Below are 17,007 nucleotides of genomic sequence, written 5' to 3'. Positions count from 1 at the left end.
GCCAGGCACCGTTAAGTACTTTACCTCAATAAACCCATTTAAGCAAAAATCCCTCCTCCTCTATGAAGCCTTCCCAGACCCCTCAAAGTCAGTGATCCCTTCAAACTCCTACTGAAATGAATGTCTTTGACTCAGCAATGAATCACCACCTGCCACTGTCATATGATGATCTTTATTATCAGACTAATATTAGTCTGATAAGTAATTGGACTAGATCCTAATATTAGACTAAAGTAGCATCCTCCTAGTGTTCCTTTGAAATCATCCTTGACTTATGTTTCTCAATAAGACTCTAAGCTTTTCAAAGAGAACTTCCATATCTCTTCCACAACTTTTTGCTACACAAGGCAGGCATTCAATTCTTACTGGCTGATTAAACCAAATGCTCCAAAAAGAACAGAAACAACCCAATATTACCAATCACAAACAATTTACTTTAAAACAAGAAGGAGACCTTTTTAAAAGAATGTAATTCACATACCTTAGTGAAATACTTTATGGCAACAAATCAGACAAGCAGTTCCTACTACAGTTAGGTCTTGCAATAACAATTATAACATATAAAGCTTATATATACTATTTAAATATTAGAAAAAATTTCCAAGTTTGCATAGTTGGCGTTATCAACATTATAAAATTATAGGGAATGTGTGTGTATATGTTTATAGTTGCTGTCCAGAAGAATATAATCAATGTAGAAACAGTTTCTCCCAGAATGCATTAAAAAAGGAACAGGTGTAAGAGAACAAAATTTACTTCAAATAGTTATTATTTGACCCAAAAACTATATACCACTACAGCAATCACAAAGTGCATTGTTTGACATAAAAGTGCTAAGTTATGGAAAACCTGGATTTTATTTAAGTATAATAAATTCCATCATCAATGATAAAGGTTAAATACAAAAGTTTTAAATGAGATAGACAAGTAAACCATAATTTTTCTGTGGGACTTCCCATTCCCCCAGCTTTGGCATGTATACATAGGTTCTAAAAGTGTAAATACTAAGAATTTTAATCTACAAAATAATTTCCAGAAATAGCTTTAATTTCCTGAGATCAATTTCTTCATTTATCACTATACCTAAGTCATTGCAGTTTTTTGAGAGACTACTTGCCAAGTAACAAAGATGAAATAATTAACTTCTGAAAATGAAGTAAAATTCTGCTGAGAAGCGTATTGAAAAGTAAAATACTTCAGTATAAGCAAACATTTTTGCTCCCATCCAATTCCTGTGGCTAGAAAATCCTTTTGAATTTCAAAAGGCAAAACCGTAAATGATATTAAGAGCAGCTACTGCATTTGGCTAAATTATGAAAATACCAACACATAAACTATGCAAACACTATTCTTTATCTATTTTTAAACAGACTTATCAAGGCATACCTGATATACAATATTGTACATTGTACATTACAAAGTATACAATTTTATGAGCTTCAGACTCATATACATCCAGGAAAGCATCACCACAATCAAGACAACGTACCTATCCATTACCCCCAAAAGTTTCTTCACTCCTCACTCCCCTTCCAAATCATCCTTAGGTCATCATGGTCACTTTGTATTTTCTAGCAATTTATATAAACCAAATCATATACTATATACTCATTTTAGTGTGATTTCTTGAAATAGGCATAATTATTTGGAGCTTCATTCATATGACTGTGTACATTAATAATTCATTCTGTTTTATTGCTCAGTGGTATTCCACTGTATGGCTATACTACATTTATTTATCCACTAACCTGTTCCAGTTCCTGTGGATATTATTGTACATGTCTTTGTGTGACATTTCTCTTGAGTAAAAACTTGGAAGGAAAGGACTATGTTGCATGGTAGACGATTTAAGAAACAACCAAACTGTTTTCCAAAGGCATTGTACTATTTTATACTTGCATTGGCAATGCAACAAGAGTTCTAGGTCCATATTCTACAAGACTTGGATATGGCTTATATTTTTAACTTTAGTTCTTCTTATGGGGACACAGTGGCACCTCTAGTTCTAATTTGCATTTTCCTAGTAACTAATAATGTGGAGCATCTTTTCATGTAGCTATTTACAATCTGCATATCATCTCTGGTGAAGTATCTGTTCAAATATTTTGTTCCAATACATAACAGAATATGTGTCTTACAATTGAGTTGTACAAGTTCTGCATATATTCTAGACACAATTCCTTTATCTGATACATGTTTTCAGAATATTTTCTCCCAGTCTGTGGCTTGTCTTTTCATTTGGTATGAATTTTTCAAAGATTAAAAGTTTTTAATTTTGATGAAGTCCATTTTATCACTTTTTTCTTTTATGATTTGTGCCTTCTTATTGTCCTACTTAAGAAATCTTTTCTTAACCCAGGACACTAAAATTTTCTCCTGTGTTTTCTTCAAGAATTCCTATGGTTTTCTTCCTTTTGGGTTTATACCTTATTATGAATTTCTTTTCCCATATATAGTGTCCTGTAAGAGTTGAGAATTATTTTTCTGCCTATGACACCATTAGTTTAAAAGATTTTCCCTTTGCCCATTGAATTGTTTTGGCAACTTTGACTCAAATCAATTCACCCTGTACATGTAGGTCTATTTCTGGACTCTCTATTCTGTTCCATTGAGCTATGTGACTATCTTTTCACCAATAACAAAGTGTCTTGATCACTGTAGTCTGAGGATTAATTCTTCCAACATTGTCTTTCTTTTTTAAATTGCTATGGCTATTCTATATCCTTTGATTTTCCATATAAATTTTAGAATCAGTTTGTCAATTCCTATAAAAAAGCCTGTTGTGTTTATGACTGGGATTGCATTGAATCTATAGATTGAATTGAGGACAATTCATATCTTAACAATATTGAATCCCCTGATCCTTGAACATAATATATCACTTTATTTCTTTAACTTCTCTCAACAATATCTTGTAGTTTTCATACATATCTTTTGTCCACTTTAGCCCTAATATTCCATATTTTATGCTATTGTATATAAGTATTTTTTTAATTTAAATTTCCAATTGTGTGCGGCTGGTATTTAGAAATACAACTGATCTTTGTGTGTTCGCCTTGTATCATATAATATTGTTGAATTCATTTCTTGGTTCTAGCATCTTTTTGCAGGTGGAGAGTACTTAGGATGTTGTAGATAGACAGTCAAGTCATATACATAAAGAAGACAGCTTTCTGTCTTCCTTTCCAACATGCATGTTATTTCTTTTTCTTGCTGTATAAAACTGGTTGAGAACTCCAGTCTAATCGGTAATAGAAGTAGTGAGGGCCAACATCCTTGCTTGCTCCTGACCTTTGGAGAAAAGCATTCAGTCTTTCAACATTAAATATTATATAAGTTGTAGATTTTTCATAAATGAGCTTTTATCAGGATAAGAAAGCTTCTTGCTATTCCTAGCTTCTGAGAGATTTTGTCACAAATAGATGCTAGCTTTTGTCAAATCCTTTTTTCTTCATCTACTGAGATGATCATATGGTTTTTCTTCTTCAGTCTGTTAAAACGGTGAATTACACTGAACTCTAAACACTAAACCAATCTTGCAGTCCTACAAAAATCCCACTTGCAAGTGAGATATTATCCTTTATATATACTAAGGATTCAGTTTGCCAAAAATCTGCTACAACTGAGAAATTAAAACTCTGTAAAGCACTAAAATCCCGGAACATAAAAAAAAGGTCAATATACATATGAATACCTAACCAGAAGTAATAATTCTAAATAATGTCACATATATTATAAATATAATTCAACTGAGACATCAGAAGAAAGAACCACTGATAATAACAAACTGCAATAACAGGAAGCAATAGGTCCAAAAAGTTTCATGTACAAACTGTAATGATTGAAGGAGTTTTTCTTAATTTCTCTGGAGGTATGAGGGGTTGTCAGGTGATCTTAGTTCCCTTTTAAAAATGGCTTGTTTATCAGCGTGACATTTTTATAGTCCAATGATTATAGCTTTAAAAGCTAGTTATAAATCAAATTATATTCCCACTGGCTTGTATTATAAATGTTTCATATGTTTACAGTAAAAGTAGTTTTCAAAATTATACACTAAAAGAAAAATACAGTTTAATAATGTATCATTACTACTAACAATAGGTCACACAAAGTTCAAGACTTTACTGAAACCTAAAATTTTAACTTCTATATCTTTGAGACTAGTTCCCTATAGGGCTACAAATTCTTTAATGACAAGACCAGAAAAGCCCTATACTCAAGCATACTATCTCCATAAGCAATTTTTTTCCACTAAGTATGAATTTCTGCATGCAAATCAAGTCTTATCTTTTTAAAAGCTAATATAAACAATATAATAACAGACAAGAGTTGACATCTGGTACTTACTATGTACCAGGCCCTTCTAAGCCCTTTATGTGTTTTATCTCATCTGATTCTTACAGTAACTCTATAAAATAACTGCTGTTATTACTTACACTTTTCAGATAAGCAAACTGAACAAAGACAGATCACGTAACTTGCTCTAGGGTCACAGCCAGAACCTAGACAAGCTGGCCCTGTGTCTGAGCTCTCACATTATATTGCCTAACAACATTAACTTACAAAATATAAGTTATACATTTGTACTGCAAAGACAGCCAGTGCAAAACTAATCTTCTCAAGGGCTTATCTACAGAAACAATAGAAAAACTTTTTGATTTCCACACAAGTTTTCAGCAGACAATTGAGGAAAGACCTTGAATGGTAAATTGTAACCTATAAAGTTTACTGAAATTTGACAACTCAAAAGGAAGGAAAAAAGCAATTACTAAAGTGAGATTAATGGGTTGACCTTCAAGTTTGACACTGTTTCACACTTGACGGGGCAAGTGCTCCTAAAACAAGCACAGATAATACAGGAAGACCATATCATACATGCTCTGCTTAAAAATCTTTTTGTATTTTACCTTTTGGTTTCGGGGTAAATCTTGAGCATGTGATGGAGGCTTATAATTCAGGACTAATCTTCTAAATTCCAAAAGATTGAATAATGACTGAAAAAGAACAACAATTTAAGATAACTAAGTGAAAATTCTATTAACAAAACAGTAAAAATATGACGGGTCTTAGAGATTTGTTTTTGACAATTATGCTGCTTATACACAGAACAGATGCAATTAGCATAAGAAAGACTATTTTCTCCCCAAGAAAAAGTCAAATTTCTTATATCTTAACATACTATTCTTGATCATTAACAATATTTATTGTGTTGCAAAGCAGAAAAGTATACATGGACAATGCAAAAATAAAACTCCATACCATATTATATTACTAAAGCTTTCTTTATATTACTATGTGCTTAACAGTTTCCTCAAAATAGAAGATGAACAAATGTAAAGTCTACAACTTTTCAGACACGTTATGTTCACTATGAGTTATCTAGACGTATCAATTCTACCAGGATATAGCACAAATAAACTTATAATAATTTAAATTTATTTAATAATAGTATTATTATATACTATATTATTATATTATTATAATATATTATTTATTATATTATGTTATAATATAATGATACATAATTTATTTTATAAATAATTCTAATTCATTTAACATAAACAAATTTATTTATAAATAAATAAGTCAGATGCTCAGTGATAGCAGAGCAAAGAAATTACATATTATCTCTGTGCTCAAGGAGACACACAACCTAGAAGGAGACACACATATAATTATAACAATAGAAATATGATTCCAAGATACTCTAATTCAGATCATACAGAGCATAATGAGAGCATATGAAAGACACCCGTGGGAAGGTTTCCTGGAGCTGTTTTTTAAACTATAACTTATAATCCATTAATGTTATCACGATGAACATGTTTAAAAAATGAAATAAAATGCAATGGAAAATATCAGAACATATCATACACTGTAAATTCACCACAGGATATTGTTTGTAAAATTTTTCTTGTATATATTTTATATACATGTGTACTCGTAAAGTGTTTTACAATGTAGACTGTCTTCCTTTCTGAGAATCACAGTTGATAAAGTTTGAAAATCACTGGACAGGAGGCAACGATGTATTAAATCTTAGTAAAGATGGGTTAGCCAACTTGACTCACACATAGATAAAGGTGGCACTATAAATAAAAACAAAGTTTTGTTTAGTAGGTAGGTGTTTGGAAAATTGGCCTAGTATATATAAGAAATAGAGTCAGATATAGATATATAGATATAGATGTGGATTAAAGGCCTAAATATGAAAGGTAAAACCATAAAGCTGATAACAGGAACTGTAGGAAAATATTTTGGTTATCTTGCGATCTGGAAGTATTTCTTAATGCAACAATATGAACATGAGATAATTCATTTATTTATTCATTTAGCAAATATTTATGGAGCACTCACTACATGGCCAGACACAAGGAAGACAGGCAAAAGAGAATAAAATATATTAAGTCTCCGCCCTGATCACAATCTTGTGATTACAAGTTAAAACAATGAGTACAGACGTTATAAATCAGAAAAAATGTGAATACAATAATAGTAGACCAAGATCAGAACCCCAGGGAAAAAGAATCATTTAAAGGCCAGAGGAACGATGAGAAAGACAAAATAAGAAGAGTAAGGGAAATGGAGAGTATGAGATCACAGAAGAAAAAGGAGTAGAGAAACCAAGGGCTTTCACATATAGCTGTGTATCAGAATAACAGTGCTTTAAAAGGAACCTGTGCCAGGGGCCTCTCAACAAAGACACAAAGTACCACAGAAGATTCTGAAGCACATCAAAGAATACCAGCAAATTTTAAGAAGGACAAGATGAGCATTACTCTCAAAGGTTGCCACATTCCAGTAAAGTAAGGGCAGGAAAAATAACCTTTGGATTTGTCAATTAGAAAACCATCTTTTCAGTAGAATGGGAGAAGAACAGCAGTAATAAGTACTGAAGAAATGAGATATAACTAAAGGGGTCAAAGTATGGGCTGTTCTTATGAGGAATTTAAATTGGAAAGAGAATATGGACAAATTAGGAGAATCCCAGTCCTATTTCTGTGCTCTGAGTTCCCGCTGGAGAACATTTTCCTGCTTCCTGAACACCCATTAGAATTTCATCTGGCGTAGGTCTGCTGGTGGTGAATTATTTCACCATCTGCTAAAATAAAAATTGCTTTTTCTTCATTTTTGTAATATTTTTGCTAGTTCTAGAATTCTATATGGCCAGTTAATATTTCCTGCACTTTAAAGATTGCGTTTCTGTTGAGAAGTCAGCTGTTAGATTTATTTTTGCTCCTTCATAGAGGTGATATGTATCTTTTCCAACTGGCTGCTTTTAGGATTTTCTCTTTGTCTATAGTTTTTTCCATTTTATTATGATATGCCTTGTCACAGTATTCTTTATGTCCATACTACTTGATTCCTATTCCTTCCTGAATCTGTAGCTCAATCTCTTTCATTAGGTTTTGAATATTCTCAGTCATTTCTTCAAATATTACTTTTGCCCTATTCTCTTTTCACTCTCCCTTGAACCACAAATACACTATGTTAATACTATTCACCATGCTCAAAATCTCTTATATGCTCTTATCTGCATTTCATGGCTTTAATCTGAAAATGTTCTTCAGACCAACTGTCTAGCTGACTAATTCTCTCTTCAGCTGTTTCTAATATGCTGCTATAATTCATCCATTGATTTTGTGACTTTGTTATATTTTTCAGTTCTAAAATTTCTAATTTTTTTAATAGTTTTTAGTTTTCTATCAAAATTCTCAATCTGAAACAAACACACACATAGATAAGGGGAAAAGATTAGCGGTTACCAGAGGAAAAGCGGATAGGGGGCAGGCAAAATGGGTAAAGGGGCACATGTGAATGGTGATGGATAAAAACTAGACTATTGGTGGTGAGCACAATGCAATCTATACAAAAACTGAAATATAATAATGTACACCTGAAATTTACACAATGTTCAAAGCCAGTTAGACCTCAATAAAATAAAAAACATAAAATCAAGAAAAAAATCCTCATTCTGGTTTTTAATTCCTTGAGCATATTAATAGTTATTATATTAATTCAATTTTCAGGTTTTCCTGTAGGCATATTTCTATTGCCCATTATTTTCTATTAATTTTTAGACACATCTTATTTGCTGATATGACTGATTACAGCTGATGTGAGTGCTAGACATTATATACGACAAACTGGAGAAAATTCAATGATGATATTATCTTCCAAAAGAATTTACATTTGCTTCTGGCAGGAAGCAAGAGTGAGGCCATTTGCAATCCAAGATCAATTTCATCCAATCAATTCTGAGATGAAGCTGGAATTCAGAAACTATAAAGCATGCTTTATTTTCGGGTCTCAGTTAATCCTAGGTTCCAGCCCTTTATAATTCTAACTGAAAGTCTGAGGTGTTTACTAGGGCTCTAAATCTGTGCAAAACTTTGCTTAGTTTCCCAACCATTCAGCAACTATTTCTGGAATTGCCTCGAGAATAAAATCAGCCCAAAATGTGAAGCTTACTCTCTGAACATCTTGTTTTCTCAAAGCTTAGCCTCAAAATTACTCACTGCTTTAGGGTTATGTGATGTCTTCAAAAAGCTGTTTTTGTTTTCGTTTTGTTTTGTTTTGCAGTCCAGGAAAATATGATCAAGAAGATGGTCTAGAACAACCTAACAAGTTATCACCCGAAGTAGAACTTGTGACCATCACACAAATCATAGAGATTAACTTTTTAAAGTCCAAAACACTCTGTACTCTAAATCACAGTCATAATAGTAGTGGTCAACATATTCCTCCAAAAGGGGTGGGAAAGGGTAAATATCACTACTGCCTAAATTGTGTTTATGATTGATGCACACTGAAAACAAGTATCCTTTCATTCAGTCTAAAGCTAAAATGTGAATTCTGAAGAGCACTTGCCAAAATGGACTTTGGCTAAACTCCTGCTAACAGCAGAGAGCTATGAGAGATGAGAATTCAAACAATTTGTGGAAAACAAAAAGAATAATGACAAGAGAGCAAAGGAAGATATCAACTGTCTGTAATGGAGGATACCAAGGAGAAGCAAGATAAATTCTCCTTGGTAGATTTAAAAAAAAATGAAATGGTACCACGTAAGTTTCAAGGTAAGGTAGGGACTAAACGTAGATGGCCTGATTAAAAGATGAAAGTCTGTATACAGAGCAATTAAATCCCTCTGTCCTTCCCAGACCCAGAAGATCAGACAACTACTACCTCCTTGTGTGGGATACAGAAAGTTTAGTCTTTGGATATAACTAAACTTAAGTGACTGAGGTTCAGAAAAATCAGTCACAGTGTGTGTCATGGTAGGGAGAGGGGATGAGATTCTGGGCTACAAATAGGAGGATTAAGTAAAAACTCGCCAACTGAGCCCCAATCGACCCTTCCCGGATCCCCTTTCTCTAAACCTGCTTCTGGAAAGCCAGCAACAGTGCTTAAAACAAAAAGAATCAGAATCCAGTCTGGATTTGAGGCAGGGCAATCTTCTGTGGTAAAGTACTCCCCCAACTCCCCTAAAAATGGATCTAATATGTTCGAGCAAATAAAATATATTATTGATAAGACCATAACAGAGATGTTGGAGCATATAGAAAGTTTTAAGAACAAGTATATAGAAAACAGAAAGGAAAAATAATGGCAATTGACAATTCCAGGAAAACAAAAGATTTCAAAGGGGTAGTCGTAGTAAATCAGTGTAATATTTAAAGTCACAGAAAACATCAACACTACTGACTATTTTTAACTTGTAATATAAGTTATGTTGGGAGATGAAAGGAAAGGCAATTCTAGGTAGCTGAAATGAAAGAGCTAAATCCTCATTCTTCTCAGCAGGAAGGCATGTCATTTAGAAAAATGAGATAGGAGAAACAGCTAGAAGTGGTTGTAGTTGCCTGTAAGGAGTATGAGATAGGGAGGTTTGAGGCTGATTACTGTTGTTTTTCACTGTAAGCCTTTTATTGCTATGGGATTTTGGTTTTCTGTTTGAACTATGTACTTACGTTCTTTGATGAAGATTAAAGAGATAAGAGCAAGTAATGTGAATAAACATGTTAAATGATATCCTGAGATTTTTTAAAAACTTGCCACATCTTTTCAATCCCACACAGCATTAGGGTGATAGAAGCAATTAAAGTCTTCAATTCCAACATAAATAATATATGGTCCTTTTTGGTTCATTCACTCATTCATTCAATAATTACTTAAAAGGCTCCTCCAATGTGTCAGACACTGTACTATATACTGGTATAGAACAATAACCTAGAAGGTATGTTCTCTGCCCTCAGGATGCTTGTATTTTAGTCAACCTGTAGTTACCTGAGTTATGAGTAGGGTGACCATATCCTTCATTATCCAAGGATGAAAGAGGGCTTTATGACTAATTAATAGGCACTAGTGGATCTACAAGAGGAATAAACTGGACTGTACCAGGCAAACTGAGAAGCATGAGCACCTTACTTCTGAGCATCTCAGAAGCATCCAAATAGGAAAGGTGCTAAGGATCATCATGAGAATCTATGGATTACACTCCAAACTAGAGAGAGAGGAGAATACATACCTCTAAATAACTACCTCATTCACGGATACCCTAGTGGAGAAAGTAGCCCCACTTAGTACTTTTTACATAAAAATTCCATTTGAACAGGATTAAAACAGTCCTGACTAGATAAGGGGTCGATGCTCAATCTAAAGACAGTCAGGCTAATATTGCTAGCATCCAAAAGACTATTTAAGCTACTCTCTGTAAAATCTTCTCTTTGCTTCTTATAATCCCTTTCTGATACTCTACCACTTTTCTCCCAAATTATCGGTCCCAATAGCTAAAAGAACAAGTACAATAAAGCTCTACCTTTTGTAGCCTACTCCCACTACCTACTCCGAAGTTAGCAGTTTATAATCTCAGTAACCTTCTATAATTGGTAGATATACTTAGAAGGAAAAGAATCCCAGTTGCTTCCTACAAGTCCTGCCAACTAAGTAAATTCCATCCCTGAGAAATTTTGTAATTGAAACTTTATAGTACATTTACGTCACAGTTTGAACAAGCTCCAACTCACTTTGGAAAATATAATAAAACACTTCCAACACTAATACAGACTTCCTGCCTAACTTTTCTTTCATAAGTGAGAAGTTCCAATTATGATGATAAACTGTTATATCTCAGATTATGTCTATGGAATTAAGGAATAATGTAAGAAAATGAAAAAATAAAAAGTTTTAATTACTAGAGATGAAAATAAAAAACTACTTAAAATAGAATAATTATAGTAAGGAAAAAAAAAAACCACGAAGTGATCTTCAGACAAATTTTTTCCCATCCACAATTTTCCAAAATTTGACGCTTAACATTTTTTTCCAAATCCCCAAGTCAATATCTTAATAATTCACTATAACTCAAATTTTTTAAGGTTAGAGGTTACTTCTCCTAGGTGTCTAAATCTCTCCAAAAGAAAAAATAAGTAATTCCGAAAACCTTATACTTGCCTATGTTAGGAGTGTGGTAAAGCCATGCTACCAGTTAAGTAGCCACTAATCTAAAACTTAAAAATTAGTAAAATTACTTCAAATTTTGAAAACAAGAGATTTTTCTAGTTCATTCTGCTCTCTACCAAAAAACACCAAAAATTTGAAATGTAAAGCAAAATCTAAGGTCAGCAAATAACACTTAAGATAGAAACAGATAGACAACTGATTCAAATTTGAATTAAGATATGAGAGGAGTTTAGCCTATGAAAATGATAAGTTATGATCCCCATACCTATTAATATTAATTTAGTTATCATTTCAAACAGGCCTCTTACAATATGCTGTGGAAAAATAAAGAACTCCTCTTCTAACAAATATTGATTATTTCCAAGTACTTTCTTTCTTCTTAAAGTTTTCTAAGAGAAGCGTCTAATCAATGAGCCTCACTTATTGGCCATAATAGTGCAGAGATAGCATCCACTTGTCCAAATAGGGGCAGCGAAGCATATTCATGAACACTCAGATCACAGCCTTCATAGTGAGCTTCATATTTTAAAATGATGTCTAAATTATAAAATTTAGTTTGGACAATGAAATGTAAAACCCCTTACTAACAGTGCAAGTAAAGTAAAGCAAGATAGCCTATCAGGAAGATCTAAGAGACTCTAAGATAGCAAAGAAAATGTTAGATATTGTTGGGATGTAAGTGAATAATTAATGTGTAATCAAGGCTAGGAACAAAGCTATTATTACAGATTTAGCTTAATCCAGGTATTCCTTAATATTTCAATAGCTTGGAAAAGAAATATACATACATACTACATGCTAACTAGTGTTTACCATAGTATATTGAAGAGTGAGGCATAAATCCAGAAAGCTAAAGGAAATCAAATTGCATGGTATCATGTGCCAGAAGCAAAAAAAGTGGGAGAAAAAGTTGAAATTTATTACACTGAAGTGGAAAAAATGGTAAAATTACAAATTAATATCCTACAGAACACAATTAACCTTATAGAAAATGAACTACATAACCAAGTTAGCTACTTTAATATCACATGAAAATTTACACTGTCATACATACAGGTTTGGAAAGCTACAAATGAAGAGATATTTTTAATATAAAAAGAAGTGGCATAGACATCCAATGATTTTATTATTTATTTATTTATTTATTTATTTTGAGGAAGGTTAGCCCTGAGCTAACTACTGCCAATCCTTCTCTTTTTGCTGAGGAAGGCTGGCCCTGAGCTAACATCCATGCCCATCTTCTTCTACTTTATATGTGGGACGCCTACCACAGCATGGCTTTTGCCAAGTGGTGCCATGTCTGCACCCGGGATCCAAACCGGCGAAGCCTGGGCCGCCGAGAAGCAGAACATGCGCACTTAACCACTGTGCCACTGGGCCGGCCCCTACATCTAATGATTTAAAAAGTACTCATCAGGAACACTAATTAATAAGCTACAATTCTACTGTATTACCAAAATAAACATAAATATTAATTTTCCTAAAGGGTTATTATTCATAGATTAAGGAGATTGTTAAGGTTTTGCAATCTAATAACATTATTAATGTCTAACTGAGAATGATAAAGAATTATGGCAATAGTCATCACATAAAAGAGTAAGAAAAAAAAGAAAAGAAAATTAGTTCAAATTGAGAAGAGGATAGATATCTAGGCATACAAAGATTTTTCATTTTAGAATAAGGGGCTCAAAAAACATTCCATTAAGGGCTTTCCCAAGTTAGAAGGAAAATGTGTTATTCTTGATTCATCAATATTTATTCTTTACATCATTTTCACCTATACATTGAGAATTATCTGCCAATCTATACCCTCCTCAAATGAAATGCTTCCTTGTATTAAAAATAGTATTTAAATGACTATAATTCTATGAATAACACTTTCCATTATATACAAATAAATCTAATCACAAAAAAAGCAGTTCTAATTTCACATCTTGGTTACATCCTTCCCTTAATTTGCAAGACATACAAAAATATTTTCTTTACATTCTGACAACAATTCTTAGCAGGGAAGGAGGAGAAATTAATTCAAAATAATTTCAAATAAAGCACAGATAGTACTCTATTGTTAAAACTCCATACTGGGAGAAGGAACAGAGTGGGGTGGGGAATACTGCAATCCCCAAACTAGTTTATTAGATAGAAAGGCATATTAAAACTTAGCCTGCAGTTATGTTTCAAGTATACAACTTAAAAGAAACACAACCCCAAGCAAGTTTCTATTGCTATCGTGCCCACCAAATAAGATCTGCAAAAAGACCCTTACCTGAATAACAGCACTAAACCAGCAAGTATTGCCCACATTCTTTAGTCCAACAGGAGCTTTGTCCTGCCTTTTTCTATCGTAAGGGTTTCGAGAATCCCTCCAAACTTCCGTAGGTGTCCTCTTCAAACAGGCTTTATTTTCTGCTATGCTGGCTTCAAGAACTCTTAAGCCATGGGGAGAAAATGATGAAAAAAAAATAAAGTATTAATCTAGTGCCGTACCCTAGGAAATAGCATATCACAAACTAACTATTTTAATTACTTAAGCTCTGGATAACGTATTTGAGGAAGTAATATTTAATGCCGACTTTACTCAAGTAGAGGTTAGCTTTCTTTAAGAATATAGCAGTGGCAATGCCAACAGATCAAGAGACATGCAGTTTTCCTCAGAAAAATGAAATTTCAAACACAAAAAGACAATGTTACATAATATAGAAAGTATGTTAAATTATGTCAACAAATTACAAGTTTAGTACCAGGAATATAGCACCTAGACAAGTTTTCTGAGTAATCAGTTTATTAAAGTAGATATTTAAAATATAATGACTAGTTTTTATAACAATTACTTTGAATCATCAAGAAAACATCAAAAACTGGACAAACTGCACTTTTACTCCTCTGACCATTAATTTCCTTGCCTATAAAAAATGTTAAATAACGTAAACTCTGGGATTCTTTTCAGTTCTAGAGATCTATGACTCTATGACAGTTAAATAAAGGCAGAGAATACTTAGTGTTCACTTCTTCACCCAAAAGTTTGCCTAGCGAAAAATCTAGTGAAACAAATATCTACACGTCAGAATAATAAAAGGTTAACCTCCTGAAAATAAACTCAGCCTACAGAATATCTTAAATATATCTAAACGCAGCAAGAGTAATGCTACTTTGCTCAATGACGTTTTTCTTGCTCTTAAGCAAGTAATTACATGCTGGAAAATTGCCTGCTCAAGACATATGTTACTTAGTGTTCTAAATAAGCATTAAGTAATATTCAGGTGTCTTAACCCATTTTATGTTAATTACAAAAACCTCAGCAAGAATGAGTTTTTCCAATTTTTTGGCTTCCTGAGATAATCTCATTCATGCTACATCATCTTTATGCTCAAGATTTTGTCCGACTAGATCAATGTCAAAATAATACAGCTATATTTCTTAATGATGGGGAAAAAGTGAATTGTTCTATTAGCTCTCACTGCAGTATTTGCAACATGACATTAGACACAATGTAATAGGACTCCAAATCATCATTACTTAAAATAACTTATGTGAATATAGAATAAAGTCTTTCTTTGGGACACAACGAAACCACATACTAAAAGAAAGTAAGTAACAACAACAGTTGTTAAAATGTAAAGGTCAGAGTAACCTTATATACTTAAAAATAAACAGGTTACACCTCTGTCACTTTTAAGTGTGATCCATCATTAGCAGCAGTATTCTCTGCCCCAAAATTAACTCTCACATGCACCCTCCACCCCTGGGCTTTTTCTCTTAAACTATTTACTACTAAAGTATACCAGAATTTCTTGGAAGGTATTTAGGCAGATAAATTGGGTCAGAAGAAAATCAGAATTTATCTAGAACATCCCACTGTGGCCAGAAAGCAAGTTTTCAAGAACATAAGGGAAGATAAAAAGTCAGAGCCAACTTGAGAGGCTTCCTACTGTTCAACTGCACAGTTCAGGATAATACAGAACAATAGCAATAATACAGAACAATAGCAATAATACAATGGATTATGTACAAAGCAACTAGGTTATGCTCAAAAGAGAAAAGTTAACAGTATGCAAAAGGTATATGTAACACAAAGACTGCTGTATATAGAAAGGTATATTTAATTTCTTACTGACTTTCATAAACGGGAGTGTTTTCATTTTAAAGTTTTGTTCCTTTTGTAATGCACATGTACATTTAGAAGTTTAAATAAAGGAATCTTATTTGTATCTTGGCAATTCAAGATGAATGAACAAAAACAAGCAATGAGTTCTGGGGGAAGAAGCAACAATACCACAAACAGGAAAGAAGAATTAGTGCCAGAGGTCATATACAAGAGAGAGAAGAGGCATCCGGCAATTGACCAGCACCTGTGGGCATGTACAATCACCATTTAAAATGAGGATTCTACAACATACTGTAAAAGTATAAACTGGTCAAAAGTCTAGGAAAACTACACTCAATCCTGAATCTCCTGGTGGATAAACCTCTACCATTACATATTTTTAACCTACTATTATAATAAAATACCACTAAGAAATGAACCCTTAATAATGTCAACAGACCAGATCACATCCATCATAACGACCAGGCAATGGGTCACATAGACATTTGTTATGAAAAACATGAGAATACCTAATTTCTACAAAATACACCCAATCTGCAAAGATTAAAATCCATATATGAGTCACACAAAGTAATAACAAAAGGAAATTCAGCCTCAAGACCAGATTGATTTAAACTAGGTCTCATATTGCCCACAAATGTCAACAACCCAACCCAAATCTACAATCCAGACTGCCCTGAGATAATGATATTCTTCTTATTCTAGATCTGGTTAAGATTACTAAAATCCAGGAAGGTTTTTTTTAATGTTTTGATGCAATCAATTCCCTCACCCTCCTTCTCTGCCCCTCTCCTACAAAGAAAATACACCTCTTGATTTGTATGTTTACACACAAATTTGTACGTTAAACATTACATTAATAGAATGAGCTAACTTATGTAAACTTTTTGGTTCCCTTGCCTGATCTCTCCCCATAGGACTGGGAGAATGTATGGCCTCAAATGTACTTTCTAGGACCAAGTAGCTTGCCTGCACTGTTTGTTATACTATTCGTCAAAGCAAGTGGGAAGGGAAAGAAAGTCAAGGATATAAATTGAAGATACCATCTCCCCAGCATTCCTATGTACCCTTTTTTTACAGAGGTAAAATTAGGTACAAATTGTAATAACTGTTTGATTAGGACTCAAGAGATACCTGCTCATTGCTGCTCAAAGTTACCTAAGATACAAAAATAAAAGAATATCCATTTCCTAAATTATATTTTGTGTGTATATGTGTATATATATAATTATTCATATAACTCAATTCTGTCATATGGTAAACATCATTCATTATCACAAAAGTATAGGTGTTAAAGAAATAGGTTTATTATAAATTCCTTAGCCACACCATATGGTGAAATTATGGTACTAAAAGATGGTGGATGAAAGAATGCCACGACTTTGTGGTCTCCTTGATTTAGAGCTTACAACTCATTCAGCTTTGTATCACCGGGGACT

At 33.2% G+C, this 17,007-nt stretch overlaps 1 protein-coding gene across 2 annotated transcripts in view; it reads right to left on the bottom strand.

Moving 5' to 3' along the window:
* The window catches only part of USP25 (ubiquitin specific peptidase 25), a 98,352-nt gene that overhangs the window by 73,269 nt on the left and 8,076 nt on the right, over window positions 1–17,007 (bottom strand). For both annotated transcript variants that reach the window (XM_070597794.1, XM_070597795.1), the window contains exons 2-3: window positions 13,730–14,060; window positions 4,908–4,994 (exon numbers count right to left, since the gene is read on the bottom strand). The gene's annotated coding sequence lies outside the window, so the exon portion shown is untranslated. The remainder of the gene's footprint in view (window positions 1–4,907; window positions 4,995–13,729; window positions 14,061–17,007) is intronic.

This window comes from Equus przewalskii, chromosome 27 (genome assembly GCF_037783145.1).
Source record: "Equus przewalskii isolate Varuska chromosome 27, EquPr2, whole genome shotgun sequence".
Taxonomy (NCBI): Eukaryota; Metazoa; Chordata; class Mammalia; order Perissodactyla; family Equidae; genus Equus; species Equus przewalskii.
This window is presented reverse-complemented; position numbering and strand designations above follow the sequence as displayed.